The 19,456-nt window shown below is 37.7% G+C and overlaps 1 protein-coding gene and 1 pseudogene across 3 annotated transcripts in view; one reads left to right on the top strand and one right to left on the bottom strand.

The window, feature by feature from the left end:
• Positions 1-19,456, bottom strand: part of CBFA2T2 (CBFA2/RUNX1 partner transcriptional co-repressor 2) — a 140,286-nt gene that overhangs the window by 100,378 nt on the left and 20,452 nt on the right. The window lies entirely within an intron of this gene.
• Positions 55-275, top strand: LOC110143026 (cytochrome c oxidase subunit 7C, mitochondrial pseudogene; annotated as a pseudogene).

Below are 19,456 nucleotides of genomic sequence, written 5' to 3'. Positions count from 1 at the left end.
CGCCATTTCTTCCGCCTTCAGTCTCTGGATCTTTTGTAGCGCTTCCAACAGCGCTATGTTGGGACAGAGCATCCAGAGGTTTACAACCTCTGTGGTTCGTCGGAGCCACTACGAGGAGAGTCCAGGGAAGAATGTACCATTTTCAGTGGAAAACAAGTGGAGGTTACTAGCTATGATGACTTTGTTCTTTGGGTCAGGATTTGCTGCACCGTTCTTTATAGTAAGACACCAACTGCTTAAAAAGTAATCCATGAGACAGATAAGAAGAGGAACATATTAAGAGGTGCAATCTCTTAAAAGGATCAAACCCTTGAATTCAGCATCCTAGATATGTTTGTAAATAAACTTATGGCATAAAAAGAAAAAAAGGAAATAGAACGGTTTTTGTTTAAAAGCTAGGTGACAAAATAAAAAACAAAGTGACTTCATAAAAAAATTTAAAATTTTGTACATAATACACTATCTACAGAGTAAAAAGGCAACCCACAGCATGGGAGAATGCAAATTATACATGTGATAAAGAGATTAATATCCAGATTAATATAGAGGACTCCTAACACTGAACAACAACAAAACAAATGACCCAATTGAAAAATGGGCAAAGGACTTGAACTGACATTTCTCCAAAGAGGATATACTGTTGATGGGAATGTAAAATGGTACTGTGGAAACAGTAAAGGTTCCTAAAAAATTAAAGAGAATTATCATTTGATACCACAATTAATTCCACTTTGGAGTATATACCCAAAAGAATTGAAGGCAGAGTCTTAAAAAGATATGTATATCCTATGTTTATAATAGCATTATTCACAATAGCTAAAAAACACAGAAGCAATCCAAATGTCCATCAACAAATGAATGGATAAGCAAAATGTGGTATACCCATGCAACAGAATACCATTCAGCCTTTAAATGGAAGAAAATTCTGTGATATGCTGTAACGTGAAGAGCCTTAAGGACTTCACGCCAAGAGAAATAAGGAGCTCACAAAAAGACAAATACTATGCATTTCACTTATATGGAATACTTAGCAGTAGTTAACATTAGAGACAAAAAGTGTAATTGTAGTTGCCAGGAGTTAGGGGATGCAAAGAATGGGAAGTTACTGCTTAAAAGGTACAGAATTTCAGCTTCCAAGATGAAAAGTGTTATGTGGCTGGATGGTGGTGACTGCAGCCCAACAATGTGAATGTGTTTAACACATCGAACTTAAAAATGCTTAAGATAGTGGGATGAGGGGGAGGGAGGGGATATATGTATACTTATAGCTGATTCATGTTGTTAAACAGCAGAAACTAACACATCATTGTAAACAATTGATGTTGCTGTTTAGTCACTAAGTCTGCAACCCCATGGACTGCAGAATGCCAGGCTCCTCTGTCATCTACTATCTTCCAGAGTTGGCTCAAATTCATGCCCATTGAGTTGGTGATGGTATATGACCATATCATCCTCTACTGCCCCCTTCTTTTGCCTTCAATCTTTTCCCAGCATCAGGGTCTTTTCCAATGAGTGAGCTCTTCACATCAAGAGGGCAAAGTATTGGAGCATCAGCTTCAGCAGCAGTCCTTCCAATGAACATACGGGACTGATTTCCTTTAGGATTGACTGGTTTGATCTCCTTGCTGTCCAAGGGACTCTCAAGAGTTTTCTCCAGCACCACAATTCGAAAGCATCAATTCTTCAGTGCCCAGCCTTCTTTGATACTCCAATTTTAAAAAATGTTTAAGATGATAAATTTTATGTTAAATGTATTTTAATACATACACTAAAAGTCAGGGATAACTCCAAGGTTTCTGATTAAAGGCCAGGGAAGATGGAAGGAAGATGTGATTTGAGGAGGAAGGTCAGAAGTTCAGATTTAGACATTTTTTAGTTTGAGATAGCTATAAAGGTATCCAAGTAGAGATGTCATGAAGACAAGTGGACAAACCAATCAAGAGTTCTGGGAAGGGATCTGGGTTCAAGATATAAATCTGGGAATTGTCAGCGTAGTATTTAAAGCCATGAGTTCATGAAGAGAATAAGTATAGATAAAGACATGAAATTAATTATTTAATTGGGCAAGAATTAGAAAGACTTCTGTTAGTTCTTACAAAGTCTGAAAGTATTGCTTTCTGTAAGAAAGCTATGCTATAGACAGCTTATTTTTAGAAGACAAAGATTAAAAACAAAACTCAAATGTGTGTGTATATATATATATATACATACATATATGTCTACAATTAGCTTTCTGAATAGGATAATTGAGTGACTAATAAGAAATTTTTATAAAAATAAGTCAAAGGGCACTTTAAACTGAGGGTCCAAAGAGTTCATACGATTCACAAAAATCTATAGAATATTAGGTAGCCAGGAATAAAATAAATCTTGACAAATTTTAAGATCACTTCTAGTAGACATACCAATGAGCAGATTATTGGTTTTGACTGACCACTGATTTAGTTACTCAATCAACAGATCATATTATATGCTCTGAAGAACAAGACAGGGTACTGAGCTAGATAAGATGCTGTAAACCATATGGGACCCTAACCCACCTGCCTAACTAAACTATCTCAAGGAGCCTATTCCCAGGCCCACATTAAATCCATGTTCCCAGGCCCACATTATTATTATTATTATTAAATGCATGTCCCCAGGCCCATATTAAATCCAATGAATCAGAATGGGGAAGAGGTCAACAATCCAAACTTTAGTAAGTTCTCAAGACGATTCTTCTATATACTAAAATTTGAGAAAATTATGGCACTAAGAGATGCAAAAATAGTTAAGACCAAGTCCCTATCTTATCCCTGTAAGATAGTAGGGAATAAATATACATATAGCACCAAATATAATAATCTGAGATATAAAATAAAAATTACCAAAAATGACAAGAAAAGTTTCCAACTAAACGGAAAACAAGAAATGCTTCATGGAGATATAAAATGGGTCCTAAGTTCAGATGAGTAGGGAGAAATGCATCCCTACTAAGCGGAGCAGGAAAAACTAAGGCAAAGGGAAAACCAGGGGTTTCATGCAGTGAATATCAAAATGGTTGGGCATAAGCCTACACTAGAATGTACAGGCCATACTGTCTACCAGTCAAATCACTGCTTGAGCAACGGCAGGAGCAGAAACTCATCATCAGTCTTAGGAAGGCCTAAACCTAAGGTAACTGAGCCCTGCTTCTCTTTTTTCCTTTCATGTACCTGCAGTACAATGTAAGAATGATGATGACCTATCTCCAGTCAATGAACCTGGAGCAGATGTATGGATTTCCATTCACATTCTACACCAAAATCATGAGCCTAACTTTGCCCTAAACTGTTTCTCATCACTTCTCAACAATCACATGTCTCTGCTACCTTTAGTAATCTCAGTGCTAGACCTCATTCCCGAGTTCAACCTATCACCGAAATCCTAAATATTTGCCACTAAAGAGATACCTAATCAAAGTTCTTTGTGGTACCATAGGGAAGGCTAGGTGTCAATTGGTGACCAGGTCCAGAGCCCAGATCTCCTGGCTGCCAGCAAATTACTCTTTCCAGTGTCCCACAGTGCATCTTAAACTCTACCTCACAGCAATGTTCAAATCACTTTATTCACTTAATAGAGCCAAAGGCATTAAGATAATACCTCCTATGTGCACAACTCTAAGGGGTTTCTTTTTACATTATATTCCATGTGAATAGCACCCCCTAGAGCACAACTCCAGGATACAAGATGAATAATGATCAGGAGTTACTGGCCGGCAATATTCCAGTTACATGTTTCAACAAGTACTCTGCACACCAAGACTTATTAACACACAAAGCACTAAGGAAAGGTCTAATGGCTTAGAATGACTACTGCGGATATTTAGCATGAAAAAATAGTGTCTCCTGGTTTTGAAACCCCTTATTTTAAAATTAAAATGTTAAATAGCCCAAGAAATCTTTTTCTGATAAGTATAATCTTACCACAGAACTTCTAAATGAAATATTCAAGTATTAAGCTATTTTTCAAATAGTGTATAAGGGTAGTTTCCCTATGCATACTAAACAATTATCATTTTTAATTTGTATACACACACACACACCCTCCACCCTTGAAGAAGTACTAAACAGTTAACTTCAGCTCATCAATGTGATTTTTAAAAATATTTATAAAGAAGCACAGAGAGAAAAATGGTTTAGCTATCCAAACTTCCACTCTGTTACAGGAATGACTCTATTTGATGGACAAAGTCAAAATTAAAAAGAAAAAAGTCAATTACTATTCTTTGAAAGCTACCTTTAATGAGATAAAAGTATTTCTACCATTTCCAATATATCATATAAAATTCAATTTATTTCCCCCTGAAACTTGAACCTCATACCTGCCTTCCAAATCAACAAACTTTACAAAGTATTTTGTTGCACTGCTCTTGAATTAACCATATAATCAACTAGTTATTTTAGCACCTATGATACATCTGAGCAAGGCATTTTGAGGAATACAAAGATGTTCAAAAAGAGTCCCAGTCCTTAAGTTCAGGAAGAAGTCAACTTAACAGGGATATAAAGAACAGAGGGAAATGAGTAAAGCACTTAACTGCCTCTGAAAAATGAAGAAGGATTCAAAGGACCTGAAAACCCATAGGGGTACCCTGACATGGGAGAACAGCATTAACAACAGTACAGAATAGGACAATAAAGCAAGCGGTAAAGCAATCATTCACGCCGTGCTCGCGCTGAAAGTGAAAGTGAAGTCGCTCAGTGTGTCCGACTCTTCGTGACCCCGTGGACTGTAGCCCACCAGGCTCCTCCGTCCATGAGATTCTCCAGGCAAGAATACTGGAGTGGGTTGCCATTTCCTTCTCTAGGGGATCTTCCCAAACCAGGAATCGAACCCAGGTCTCCCGCATTGCAGGCAGACACTTTAACCTCTGAGCCACCAGGGAAGCCCTGTGCTCACATTAGTGCCAGCCTTAATATTTATGGACTACCCACACTGCGTTCCAGGCACACAGTTAGGATTACTCTGCTCTTTCAGTCCTCATAACACAGTTAGGGCCTTCTTGTGTTAATTCTCTTCCAAGATGAGCACACAGTATACAAGGAAACATGCCCAAGATTACATGGATAGTAAGCGGCAACACAAGGATTCAAACCAAACCTCTCAGTCTCAACTCTGATGCTCACTCCCCTCATCTACTATTTTAGGTGGGAAATGGACTAGAATAAGTCAGACTGGTGAACAATGATGTCAATTATTATCAGTAAGGGAACGATTTCAATGTGGAGAGATAAGTTTTAGGACTTCATGTAAGTGATACATATGGCCTTGAACAGAATGAAACCAGTGTTTCCTGAGGGTAAGTTTTCATAGCCAAAAGCAAGATAGATGTTGAGAGATCAATTTCTGGTGTTAGAGCAACCTGCTATGAAGTGATTAAAAAAAAAAATGTATGATAATGGCTAGAAGGAAAAAGGTAACAAGAGAGCTTACAACAGACTCTGAGACAGTGACAACAGAAAATATTGGTAATAAGCAATATAAATGATACTTAGAGACAAAACTCTTTAGCTGCAGATGGTATAGACAAGCCAATGAAATCTACAAAAAAGCTATTATAGTAAGTGAATTTATTTAAGTTGTAGGATGTAAGATCAATATACAAAAATCAATTATTTCTGCATGGTAGCAATGAGCAATCAAAAGTGGATATTAAAAAAATAGTCTCAAAAATTGCAAAATAATAAATGACAAAGATGTGTAAGACCTATACTTCAAACTTTCAAAACATTGCTAAGAAAAATTAACAAAGACCTAAATAAAAGAACCTAAATACTATGTTCACAGATGAGAAGATTCAATATTGTTAAGATGTCAATTCTCCTCCCTCCCCACCCAAAAATTCAATGTAGTCCCAAGCAAAATCCCAGCATGCTTTTTTTTTTTTTGGTAGAAATTGACACATTGGTCCTAAAACTTATTTGTAAATGCAAAGGACCTAGAACAGCCAAAACAATTTTGAAAAAGAAAAATTCAGTTGGAGGACTAACACTACCTGATTTTAAATTATGGTAAATCAAATCCCGTGGTAGAGGCATAAAGACAAGCATACCAATAGAACAGAACAGAGGACTTCCTTGGAGGATCCAGTGGTTAAGAATTTGCCTACACAGCAGGGGGACATGGGTTCCATCCCTGGTCCAGGAAGATTCCACATGCTGCAGAGCAACTAAACCCCTGGACCGCAAGCACTCTAGAGCCCGAGAGCTTCAACTACTGAAGCCCACGTGCCCTATCGCCTGTGCTCTGCAACAAGAGAAGCCGCCACAATAAGTCCTGCACTCTGCAACCAGAAGAAGCCCATGCACACAACAAAGACTCAGGGCAGCCATAAATAAATAAATAGACTAGAGTCCATAAACAGACCCACACATGCATGGACAACTGACACTGGGAGCATGGAGTCTTAGCCACTGGACCACCAGGGAAGTCCCCGGACAACTAATTTTTGACAAAAGTGTAAGAGCAATCCAGCAGAGCAAGTTCAGCCTGTTCACAAAACTGCCGCTGAAACTTCACATTCACTGCGAAAAACTGAACTGTGATGTATACCTCACACCACATGAAAAATGAGCTAAAAAAGGATTAACAGACCCAAATGTAAAACCAAAACTACACAACTGCTAGGAGAAAGCATAAAAGAAAATCTTTGCAATCTTGGGTTAGGCAAATATTTCTTAAATATGACAACAAAAGCACTGCCCAGTCCATAAAAGAAAAAATGGACAAACTGCACTTCAAAAAAACTTCTAAGCTTCTACTCTTAAAAAAAAAAAAAAAAAAAAAATCACTAAGCAAACAAAGGGCTTCCCTGATGGCTCAGTGGTAAAGAATTGGTGTGCCAAAGCACAGACTTGGGTTCAATCCCTGGGTCAGGAAGATCCCCAGAAATTTAGGGAAGGGAATGGCAACCCACTCCAGTCATCTTCCCTGGGAAATCCCATGGACAGAGAAGCCTGGAGGGCTACAGTCTACGGGGTTGCAAAGAGTTGACCACTACTTAGCAACTAAATACTACCACCAAAAAGACAAGCTACAGACTGGGAGAAAGTATCTGCAAACCACATATCTGATAAAGGACTTACACCCAGCATAAATAAGAACTCTCAAAACTCAATAAGAAAATAAACAGCTCAATTTGTTAAAATGAGTAAAAGATTTAAACAGACATCTCACCATGGGAAAAATATGGATGGTAAACGTACATGAAAATATTTTGAAAAAACAGTTTGGCAATTTCTTGAATAGTTAACACAACTATCATATGATCCAGCCATGCCACTCCTATGTATTTATAAAGGTAGCCTTACTGGAAACAATTCAAGCATCTATTAAGAGGTGAATAAATAAACAAATGATATATCCATACAGGTGAATACTGTAACAATAAAAAGAAATAAATTACTGATACATACAATATATTAAGATAGCTATGCTGAATGAATGAAGCCAGACAAGGAAGAAAGAAAGGAAAAGGAGGGAGAGAGAGAATAAACTCAGTATTATTTCACTTATATAAAATATAAATATATATGTAAAATTCTAGAAAATGCAAAATCTATAAGCAGATTTGCCTGGAGGGAGAGGTACTCTTCTACAAAGAGGCACAAGAAAACTTCTGACAGTGATTGATATGTTCACTATCTTGACTGTGGTGATGGTTTCACAGGTATAACCATAAGAAAACTCAAACTGTACACTTTAAACATGTATAGTTGATTGTATGTCCATTATACCTCCACTTCTTAAAAAATAAAAGAACAAAACAAGGTATACTTAAGAAAAAAAAGTCCATGGTGTCGCAAAGAGTTGGACACGACTGAGTGACTGGACTGAACTGAAGGAAAAAAGCGATAAAAAGTTTTAAGAAGAGTCAGGAAGAAGCGCTGTTTGTTCAGGAGGGAGTGAGTAGATCCCTGAGGATTCCATGCAGTTAGAAACAGCTGGATATGAGAAGGCAGTGAAACAAGCCAAACATCTTCTACAGGCAGAGAGAAACATGGATATGAAACACAAAGAGGAATCATTCCTTGAGAAACAACAGAAGACAGAGCACAAGGCTTAGAAGGTGCTGGGCTAGCTCAATACCTCATTAATCTATAACACGCTATTTACGGTGCATTCCCCTTGGCCTGTCAGCTTTTTCAAAATGCAAAAGTCAGACTGCTCTCCTGGCTTATTTCACTGATAAATACAACTGAAACAAGAGATCCCGACAAACCCCACATCCTCTCACAAGTCCTGTCCAGACAATCAACTTGGCTCAGCTTGCTTTGAATGGTATTTCTCAAAAGAATCTAACATACCTTAAATAATTCATCTTAATATGCATTCAAGGAGACAGACAGTTTAACAAAAAATATCTGAAATTGACTTATATTTCTAAATTGCTTAAAGCAGGAGGAAAAGCTCATCTAAAATATATCTTGTGTTAGAAATGTAACAAAAATGTCACGTTCTAAACAGTCCAGTGAAAAGAACTAATAGACTGCTTACACTGCTATCTGGATCAGGAATCCAGTCCATACTCCCATGCCCCAACCTTCTACAGTAAATTCAAAATGCCACCTTCTCAATAAAGCCTTTCTAAGCCCTCTCCACAGTGTCCTCCCTTGACAATTAATTACACTTTTCTGCCCTCATAACTCTACTTAAACAACAGTATTTAATTCCTTGAGCTATTAGAGATTAAGTACTGCCCTACTCCTCAGTGTTCTATACAGAGTAGGTGCTAAAACAGAGAAAAGAGGAGTTTGATGGCTTAAGGCTAAAGGTGACAAGACCTAAAAAGGCCTGAAAACCAAACCCAAGGCTCAGCAGAGTTCTTTCTGGTTTCCCTTCATTAAGTGTGGTAATTGCACCTTACTGGGGCTGAGGGGAAATGTACATGGAGGTTCATTACACTATTCTGTCACTCTATGTATGTTCAAAATTATGCACAATAAATTGTTAAAAAATAATAATAAAGAGTAGCTGAAGATAGGATCAAATGTTTTTTTGTTCTTACTTTCTTACCTTTGAACTTTCCTTTCTTTTTTCCTTTAAATATGATCTTTGCCAGCCTCCTTCCTCTGTTGTCAACAGGTCCACTGGGTCATTAGCCATTTAACAAATGTTGGTTTGGAGGATAAAAGACAGACCCTTTGCACAGGCAGTGGAATTCCAAATGCTAGACTCTTGGCTCCACAATGTCTGATTCAGAAGAACTGCTGGGAGCTATTAGTTTAGCCTGCCCACCCAGGCATATGAAGACTTCTAGAGTTCCTTTTACACCACTCCCATATGCCTCTCATTTATGCCTACACAGTTTGTGTGCTTTCACTTAGCACAGGAACAGATCAGATCCAGTGTGACCACAGAAATTATTAGAAAGGTCCAAGGATGAGGAATCCAGAATGAAGCAGTTCAAATGTGGAACTGCAACAGACTGAAATTTTTTTCCTAGTGGGGCAATAATCCAACAAAAATGCATTTCAAAATCCTCAGACACAAGATCAGGAGGCTATACAATAACAATATATGCAGTATATGAGATACATGTTGGCCTAAATTAGAGCTTCTGTCATTCTGTATGCATATCTTGTGCTTTCCCACCTCTGAGCCTTTGCTAACATTCTCCCTTAATATGACTGCTTTCTTCTTTCTTGATACAAAGATAGTGGGAGTAATCTTATGCCTAGTTTTTTTCTTTTACTTTTTCTTAACTCACAACGAGGACAAAGAAAACAGGGGAGATGGGAAGATGTCCTACAGTAATAAAACTATAGAGTTTCCAGAGGAATGGAAGATTACTAAAAAGAACATGAAAGTGAGAGAAATGTCATAATGTGAAAATAACTAGGCCGTGGGCAGTGCAAGTCAGTGGGGGGGGGGAGGGGGCAGGCGGGGGGTGAGGGAGAAAGATTAAAACACTTCCTCACACCAGTCAACTGGTGGCGTCATGAGCCTAGATATGGATAATACCTTGGTATTGGATGGAACAGGCTAATTAAGTTTGATTCTTGAGCAAATTCCTCAAGAGTGGACATGTTATGGAAGACTGAACTTAGTTATATACAAAATTCTGGCAAAAAGGTGTTAAAAACCACTTAAGAAGCAACTTGTAAGTTATAAAGTCCAAATTCTACACACAAGTGTTGGGGGCAAAAATAAAACTTACACTTGCGTCAAAGGTTGATAAAGGCCTCATCTGGGAATCCTCTGATTCAGAGCAGAAGGAAAAGCAGCCAACTGAATAAATCAAGCCAATCTAAAAGCCTGGATCACTCATGATCTGCTCTTTGAAAGCTATCCTTCAAGACCTGATTCAGATGACATCTTCCACATGCAACTTTTACTGATTATCTCTTTTATTCCATTCACGTGTCCTCATCTGAACCTGTCTCACTTATTTACTTTAAGTGCACAGGCCATATACCTCTCACAAGGTATCAAGTTTCTTAAGACCTGAAAAACTTGTCTTCTGAAGAACTCCTAGCTCTCTGTCTTTCATGAAAACTATGCTCAATATATTTTGCTTGCTTTTTAAAATCTGGACAAATCACAAATATCCCAACTCAGGAATAAAATTTAAATAACCAGTAAACACACACTTATAAAACATATACAAAGTAAATGATCTATAATAACTGTAGGTAGGAGATAAAGGAGAACATGTTCAAAAGGCTCCCGGATTAGCAAACTTTACCAGATATACATACAAAGAGGTAGTGGCTCAACAAGGTCCCATAAGTCTTGTAATAATAACAGAGCTGAAGACTTGAACAAGAAAGCAGCTTACTACCAACTGATCCTATAAAATTAGGAAACGCTGGGATGATCACACACTCAGATAATGGCAAGTGTGGAAATCTGCCTTATTCAAGTGTGGAGTTGTGTACTATAAATGCACACCTGTACTCACTTGAGTATATGGCTCTGTGGCCCAACTCTAACCCTAAATACTGCAATGCAAGCTAGATGAGCAAAATGGAGAACTTTCTAAGTCTTCCAACCACAAAGCAGCAGACTGGGCTACATTCCTCTCAAAACAGTACTGAAAACAGTCTTCTTTCACATGGAAATATGGCTTTAAGAGGTATACTTCCTATATTACAATCAATTTGAAATTTTTAATCAATAATCTATCAGTATCCTCCAAGAAGCTAATGTATAACTCTGAATTTGGGTTGTTGACAATTTAAAACTTTCAGTTTTGATGTAAAATAAATTTATTCATCAAGTAGATGTTTTGATTTCATTAAAAAGCTATCTTTGGGAGTCCCAGGTAGCCTAGTGGTTAGGATTCAGCACTGTCACTGCCACGGCCTGGGTCTGATCCCTGGTTGGGGAACTGAGATCCTGCAAGCTGTGTCGGCATAACCAAATATATAAATATATTTTGTGTGTGTGTTAGTCGTGTCCAACTCTTTACAACCCCATGAACTGTAGCCCGCCAGGCTTCTCTATCCATAGAATTCTCCAGGCAAGAATCCTGGATATTCCTCCCCCTCAAAAAAAGCTATCTTTGGGGCAAAGACTAGAAATTTCATCAAAGAAGATATATGAATGGACAATAAACACATGAAAGGATGCTCAACATTGTTAGCCATTAGGGAAATGCAAGTCAAAATGACAATGTGACACCACTTCCAACCCACTAGATGGCTATAATAAAGAAAAAGACAGATAATAACAAGTATTGGGGAGGATGTGGAGAAATTGGAATCCAAATATACTGCTAAAGGGAATGTAAAATAGTTGGCTGCTCTTCCAAAGGGACCTGGCAGTTCCTCAAAAAGTTAAACACAGAATTACCATATAACCCAGTAATTTCACTCCTAGGTATATACCCAAAAGAACAGAGAATGTGTGTCCACATAAAAAACTCATATACAAATGTTTATAGCAACTCAATTCTTATTAGCCAGAAAGTTGAAACAAGCCAAATTCCATCAACTGATAAACATTTCAGTAAAAATGAGGCACAGCATATACTCATTATTCACAGTAGTTGTGTTCTTTAAAGCTACTGCAAACACTGAATTAGTAAATACCAAACCACCGCTCCTGGGGAAATAAACACAGAGTTAGGTTCCTTCCAGCCTCTGGTCAAAACATTTCCATCAATAGATCAATATATAGCCTTGTTTTATGTGTTTCCATTCAAAGCCATCTGATTTAATACATTGTTGATTCACTAACATTGAACTCATTCCCAAGAGCAATATAACTCATGCCTGAACAAAGCTTATTTAACATATATGTATTTCCCTTAAGGCGTATCACAGTCTTCTCTTCCTTAGGAACACTAGACAGCACTTCAGTGCTACACTTGGGGGCCATTTTAAACAGAAAAATTACCAACAGCAGAAAAATGTGAAAAATGTGGCACTAAACAGACCACAAAAAGAACTCGTTTGAAAAAAAAAAAAACACTTGTTTGCAGTATGAGAACTAAAGTAAGAAAGAAGGCAGAGTGTTATCATGCATGCTCAACTGGAAACGTGAGTGCTGGGCAACTCAAAAATTTTCACTGTTTATGTCCAAAAATGACCACCTTATATTGACTTTTGGATACAAACATTTTAGTAAGTATACAGTTTCACACATAGAGAATCTGTGATTGATGAGGACTGTGTATCATACAATGAATATTATTCAGCCATAAAAAGGAATGATGTGCTAATACGCACTACAACATGGAAAAACAAAAAACATCATGCCAAGTGAAAGAAGTCAGTCACAAAAAACTGACAAAGTCACAAAATACTGTATTTTTCCCAATCTTAAATATTGACAAGTAATTCAGAAAAGAGTTATAACATAAGCCAAAGAATGTTTCTAACACTTTATATACAATGTTCACACAGGCAAATCCAGAGACAGAAAATAGATTAAGGGATGGGAAAGGGGGAAAATGCAGAGTGATTGTTAATGGGTATGGAGTTTCTTCTGGGGATTATGAAAATGTCCCGGCATGCAATGGCAACAGCTGCACAACCTTGTATATATACTAAAATTCATTAAATTGTACACTTTAAAATAGTATGTGAATTATATCTATTATAAAGCTGTTAATGAAAAAACACTATTTCCTACATTATTTTCTGACTTATGCATAGCAATATGCTTATGACTTGTTTTTCAAATTAATACCAAAAGAAAAATTGTGCCTTATCATATAGTTACTTGGGTATAACTTAACCAGTTCACTTCTAGCAAAGCAAGCCTAAAACGGGCCATTTTCTAAGCACACACTTCTTCCCTATTAAGATAGAGCCTGGGGTATTTTTGTTTGTTCTCTTTTCTTTTTTTTTTTTTTTGGCCATTGCCTGTGGATGAGGGAAAAAAAAAAAAACCTAACAATGAGTTTGCAACAAAAGTTTTTTATTTGAAAATGAGAATATTTGCATGTTTGTAGCACATCCATCTAAAACAAGTTCCAAAAGAAACAACAAAGGGAGACAAATGTTACCGATTACTCAAGAATTCAGTCTGAAAACCTCTTAGATATTCCAAAGCCAATCCATGTAGACGGTTAACATAAGCAATAGAGTGAGTAACTCACTTCTCTGTTCAAACCCTGATTCTGAATTCCAACAAGTCACAGTATTATGAAAAGGAGAACAAAAGAAAGAACATTTTAAAAAGTCATCTAAAAGTCACCTTGTCTACCTAGATTCCACACTGGTTTAACCCAGTACATCTCAAATATTTAAGTACATATGAATCACCTGAGGAAATCTTATTAAAATGCAAATTCACTAGATCTGCGACACAACCTGAGATTCTACATTTTTCAAAAGCTCCCAGGTGACAATGATGCTGCTAGCCTCAGCACAGACAATGTGTGTTTACTTTTCTTATGGCTAAGGTAAAGTTGATGTTGCCTGACCACTCTTGTCTAAAGTGAAGGGGCATACAAACAGCCAGCTTTTCCAAAAGGCCTATCAATCCACCATGCATGCTCTTCATCAATTGGAGTTTCTTTTTCTTAATCACATTTAGGGATCTTCTTTGAATCTCTTAAATACTGTTCACATAGATCTCTTAAACTGAGGTACATAAATATTAAGTTAAACCACAGGTAGGAAGGAGCAAACTCCTGGCTCCCTTCATGCAACCCAGTGGCATGATTCTTCCTGAAACACCACCAATACAGGCTCATTTTTAGACTCATTTTAGACTCAGATGAACTGAAATTATGTATATAACTAGTTGCTCCCTATATTCAGTTGGTTCATTCACTTTGCTATTTCTTTGTAAAATACCACTGGATTTGATCCACTTTTTCAAAATTACAAGTTACTTTGAATTTTAATCCAGTTCTCCAAGGAATCAGGCTCTGGTACTGAGGAATTATTTTCTCTAAATCATAGTTCTGTTATCTGTGAAACAGAAATAATACCTTGTACGTCTATTCTAAGAATCTATGACTCTACAGAGTTTTTTATTTCCCTTCCAATCTTTAGTGCTTGAGATCTATGACATTTTGCTTTATTTTGCTTACTTCCCAGTTCTCCAGAGAAAGAAGCCTGCATAAACTATATATAGACATTACTATATTTAACTATCCTTACAAGACACTCTCAGAAAAGTTAATATGATGAACTGGAAATATCCTCAAGTAAGTAAAAATAAAAATAAAAACTAAAAAAATAAAACCTTACATTATCTTTCTCAGTGCCAATCCCCAAAATATGCAAGCAGCCAAATGTACACTTTTTTGTTCACTTTGGTTGTTGCTGTCTTCCTGACCAAAGGTAACACCTGTGCACAGGTAAAAGTTGTGCTTAAATGTATGTGACTGGAGAGAGCTATAGCTGAGGAAAAGCAGTCAATTACCTCTTCTCACAAGTCTCACCAGCTGTGTTTTCCTGATGACACAGAATCTGTCCACCTGCTCCCACAGACGGCACAGCTGCAGCTAAAGTGAAACTCCTGGTTCTGCACACCCGTTCCACGCAGCTTGCTAAAACAACCCTAGTCACCAATCAGGCAAGCCCAGGTCAGCATGTTCATCTTATTGCCAAAATTAATATCCACCTTTTGCTTTTAATCCTTCCCTTTTAAGTTAAATATATAGCCTCTTTTACAAACTAGGAAATTGACTCAGATCTCACATGTGAGTGCTAAGTCGTTTCAGTCGTGTCCAACTCTTTGCAGCCCTATGGATTGTAGCCCGCCAGGCTCCTCTATCCATGGGATTCTCCAGGCAAGAATACTGGAGTGGGTTGCTATGCCCTCCCTCTAGGGGATCTTCCCAACCCAGGGATCGAACCCCCGTCTCTTTTGTCTCCTGTATTGGCAGTTGCGTTCTTCACCATTAGTTCCACATGGGAAGCCTTAAAGGGGTTGGGGGTGGCAGTAGGATAAATCAGGAGTTTGGGATCAGCAGATACAAACAACTAAATATAAAATAAATAAACAACAAGGTCCTACTGTCAGCATAGGAAACTATATTCAATATCTTGTAAAAAATTATAATGAAAAAGAACATATATATAGCTGAATCACTTTACGTAAGAAACTAACACAACATTATAAATAAATTATATTTCAATTAAAAAATAAATAAATAAATAAAAAGCAAAATGCATAATCTGTCATATGTATTAGTTTACACTGGTGAAAATAATCACCAAAATACCTTTATGGTATTAATGAGCTAAAAATGGCAAGATTCCTATGACAGGCCTGGAGAGTTTGATCCACCTGAAGCTTTCCTTCTCTACATCATCAATAGCAGAAAGGACCTATTTTCACTTCCAGCACTGTTCTATTTAGTTACAGGTTCATTAATTCCTTTTTCTACTACCAGATACATGCAGAGACATCATCTCCTACAACTACAGGTAACAGGTGCATCTGCAAGAGCCAACTGCTCCAAAATGGACAAGCCTGAACTTCCTAAGAAAGGGAAAAGGATCTGAATGGTTCTTGGCAACCTCAAGAAGCAATTGATCGTATATTTGCCTTTTCTACAGAGCATTTGGAAAGTTCTCTAAGATGAAAGGTGTGATCACTTTAAAGGCATCTCACTACTAACACTGAACAAATCAATACTGAAAGCTGCAGTCGTTCATAAAAATATGTTCCAAGGTACTTAAGATAGCAGAAGAGATAAATGTCTTTGCTCTTGTTTAAAGCAAAGGTCTGACAGAATGGTTTTGTGAACTGCTCATCTGACTGGAAATTAGAAAGACTCTGCAAAATATTATGATTCCATTTATAAAAAAAATTATACATTAGTATGCATTACAGATGTCTGTAAAGGTATTCTAAAAAGTCTGGAAATACAAACTTTCAATGATGAGGTGAAACGGCATTTTTACTTTTGACTGCAATTTTCTATAAAATTTTTAAGAGAATGTCAAGTTACCTTTGTAAACTATCTTTCAAAAATTATATAATTATAATAAATTATAATTTATTATAATAAATAATCACAGATTCAGCATAGCAGAGAAATGGAACATGGTAGCTAACAGAGTTAGTTTATATAATTCTGAGGAGCTCAGGTCCTGTCTCTACTACCTAAACAGACAGACATGCCCTGAGTGTCAGTTCATTATCCATGCGGCCTCTATTTTCTCAACTGTAAAGTGGGATATGGCAATAGCACAAATCACAGCCTGTTGTGAGCAGTGAATAAAATAATCTATATGAAATCCTCATGTATACCACTATTTTTCAATGTAGGTACAAATTACAAATATGTGATAAAACAAAAAATACTGGTTCAAGCTTTCTTTCTTCAAATAATCCACAATGTACTTAATAGTCATACATATCTTCTAAGGTCACTATGATCATTTTACACAGAATAACAGACAATATAAATTATGGTAGAGTAGATTAAATCTACAATGAGTCCATGCTCAGATGTGTCCAACTCTTTGTGATCCTATGAACTGTAGCCTGCCAGGCTCCTCTGTCCATTGAATTTTCCAGGCAAGAATATTGGAATGGGTTGCCATTTCCTCCTCCAGATGATCTTCCAGACCTAGGGATCAAACCCATATCTCTTGCGTCTCCTGCACTGGCAGATGGATTCTTTTCCACTGATGCCACCTGGGAAGTGCCTATTAAATCTATACAAAGTCTAATAAATTTCGGCCACATATTTCACAAAGAACCCAGAAACTTTCTCAATAAATTCCTAATATATTACTTCATTGTCAAATAGCTCTCACAAAAACACCAGAAAAGTCTGCATAATCTAAATTCCAAATAATGAGCTTTACAAGCATTCATATGATAAAGAGAATTCATCTGTTCACTACAAAGGTCTTGTTAGGTCCAGTCTCTCTTTTCATTCACCATTTTTTTTTTTTTTTCAAGCTGAGCTGTGTGGCTTGCAGGATCTTAGTTCTCCAACTAGGGAGTGAACCTGGCCTGGGCAGTAAAAGCTCAGAGTCCTATCCACTAGACTGCCAGGAAATTCCCCACCATCTTATTCATATATCCTGCTATCTACTCAACATCTCCAGCTGTATATTTAAGAGACCTCATATACAAAATGCTGCCGCTGCTGCTACTAAGTCGCTTCAGTCGTGTCCAACTCTGTGCAACCCCATAGACAGCAGTCCACCAGGCTCTGCCGTCCCTGGGATTCTCCAGGCAAGAACATTGGAGTGGGTTGCCATTTCCTTCTCCAATGCATGAAAGTGAAAAGTGAAAGTGAAGTCGCTCAGTCATGTCCGACTCTTAGCAACTTCATGGACTTCAGCCTACCAGGCTCCTCCATCATGGGATTTTCCAGGCAAGAGTACTGGAGTGGGTTGCCATTGCCTTATCCGTATACATAATGTCCCGTTTCAAATTCTTGGCTCCCCATCCCAGCCTAAACCTACCTGGGGGCTTCTACCATCTCCCCAGTCTTTCTCAAATCAGTAAAGATGCAGTTTAAGTCAATAATCTTGGAGTCATCCTTGACACACAACCACCCACTGAGGCAAATTCTAGCCAAGCCACTGGGGCAAATTCTATCAGCTGCACCTTCAAAATATCCTGAATTCAACTATTTCTCCTAACCTCCCCCATTAATAAATATTCTGATCCAAATCAACTTCCCTCTCGTGGCCCATAGCAATAATTTTTTTGTTCTTATTTTTATTTATAATAGTTTCTGAATTTACATTCCTGCTTCCACCATTGCCATTAGTATTTTCTCCAAGAGCAGAATGAACTCTTTAAAAGACAGATAAAGGATCAAGTCTCCCCCTACTCAAAACCCTCCAACAGTGTCTCACCTCATTTAGAAAATCCAAAACCCTTTCTTTTGACTCTTAAGATCTCACATACTCTGGTCCCTGTTTACCTTCTGAGATTCTACCACTACTGCCCTTGCGTTTTCGGTTTGTTGGGCAAACTGGCCTCCTTGCTGTTTCATGAACTTATCGACCATGCTCCCTCCTCAGAGCTTTGACACTTGCTTCCCTTTGTCTGACTGCTCCTCTTCCAGATATCCACATGGCTAGCCTATTTTCTCCAGGTCTTTGCTCAAATAGCATTTGATCAGAGAAGTCTTTCCTAACCATTGCTTCTAACTGCACTCCCCACCACCCTCCTCTCTCTAGCTAACACACTTAGTTAATACTTTATCACCACCTGAATATATTAATCAATTAATCAGTGATCAATGCAAAGAAACAGAGGGAAACAATAGAATGGGAAAGACTAGAGATCTCTTCAAGAAAATTAGAGATACTAAGGGAATATTTCATGCAAGGATGGGCACAATAAAGGGCAGAAATGGTATGGACCTAACAGAAGCAGAAGATATTAAGAAGAGGTGGCAAGAATACACAGAAGAACGATACAAAAAAGATCTTCATGACCCAGATAACCACTATGGTGTGAACACTCACCTAGAGCCAGACATTCTGGAATGCGAAGTCAAGTGGGCCTTAGGAAGCATCACTACAAACAAAGCTAGTAGAGGTGATGGAATTCCAGTTGAGCTATTTCAAACCCTAAAAGATGATGCTGTGAAAGTGCTGCACTCAATATGCCAGCAAATTTGGAAAACTGAGCAGTGGCCACAGGACAGGAAAAAAGTCAATTTTTGTTCCAATCCCCAAGAAAGGCAATGCCAGAGAATGTTCAAACTACCACACAGTTGCCCTCATCTCACATGCTAGCAAAGTAATGCTCAAAATTCTCCAAGCCAGGCTTCAACAGTACATGAACTGTGAACTTCCAGATGTTCCAGCTGGATTTTGAAAAGGCAGAGGAACCAGAGATCGAATTACCAACATCTGTTGTATTATAGAAAAAGCAAGAGAGTTCCAGAAAAACATCTACTTCTGTTTTATTGACTATGCCAAAGCCTTTGATTGGGTGGATCACAACAAACTGTGGAAAATTCTTCAAGAGATGGGAATACCAGACTACCTGACCTGCCTCCTGAGAAATCTGTATGCGGGTCAAGAAGCAACAGTTAGAATTG

The sequence above is a fragment of the Odocoileus virginianus genome, chromosome 9, assembly GCF_023699985.2.
Source record: "Odocoileus virginianus isolate 20LAN1187 ecotype Illinois chromosome 9, Ovbor_1.2, whole genome shotgun sequence".
Lineage (NCBI taxonomy): Eukaryota > Metazoa > Chordata > Mammalia > Artiodactyla > Cervidae > Odocoileus > Odocoileus virginianus.
Note: the sequence above shows the minus strand (reverse complement) of the source record. Positions and strands in the feature narration are given on the sequence as shown.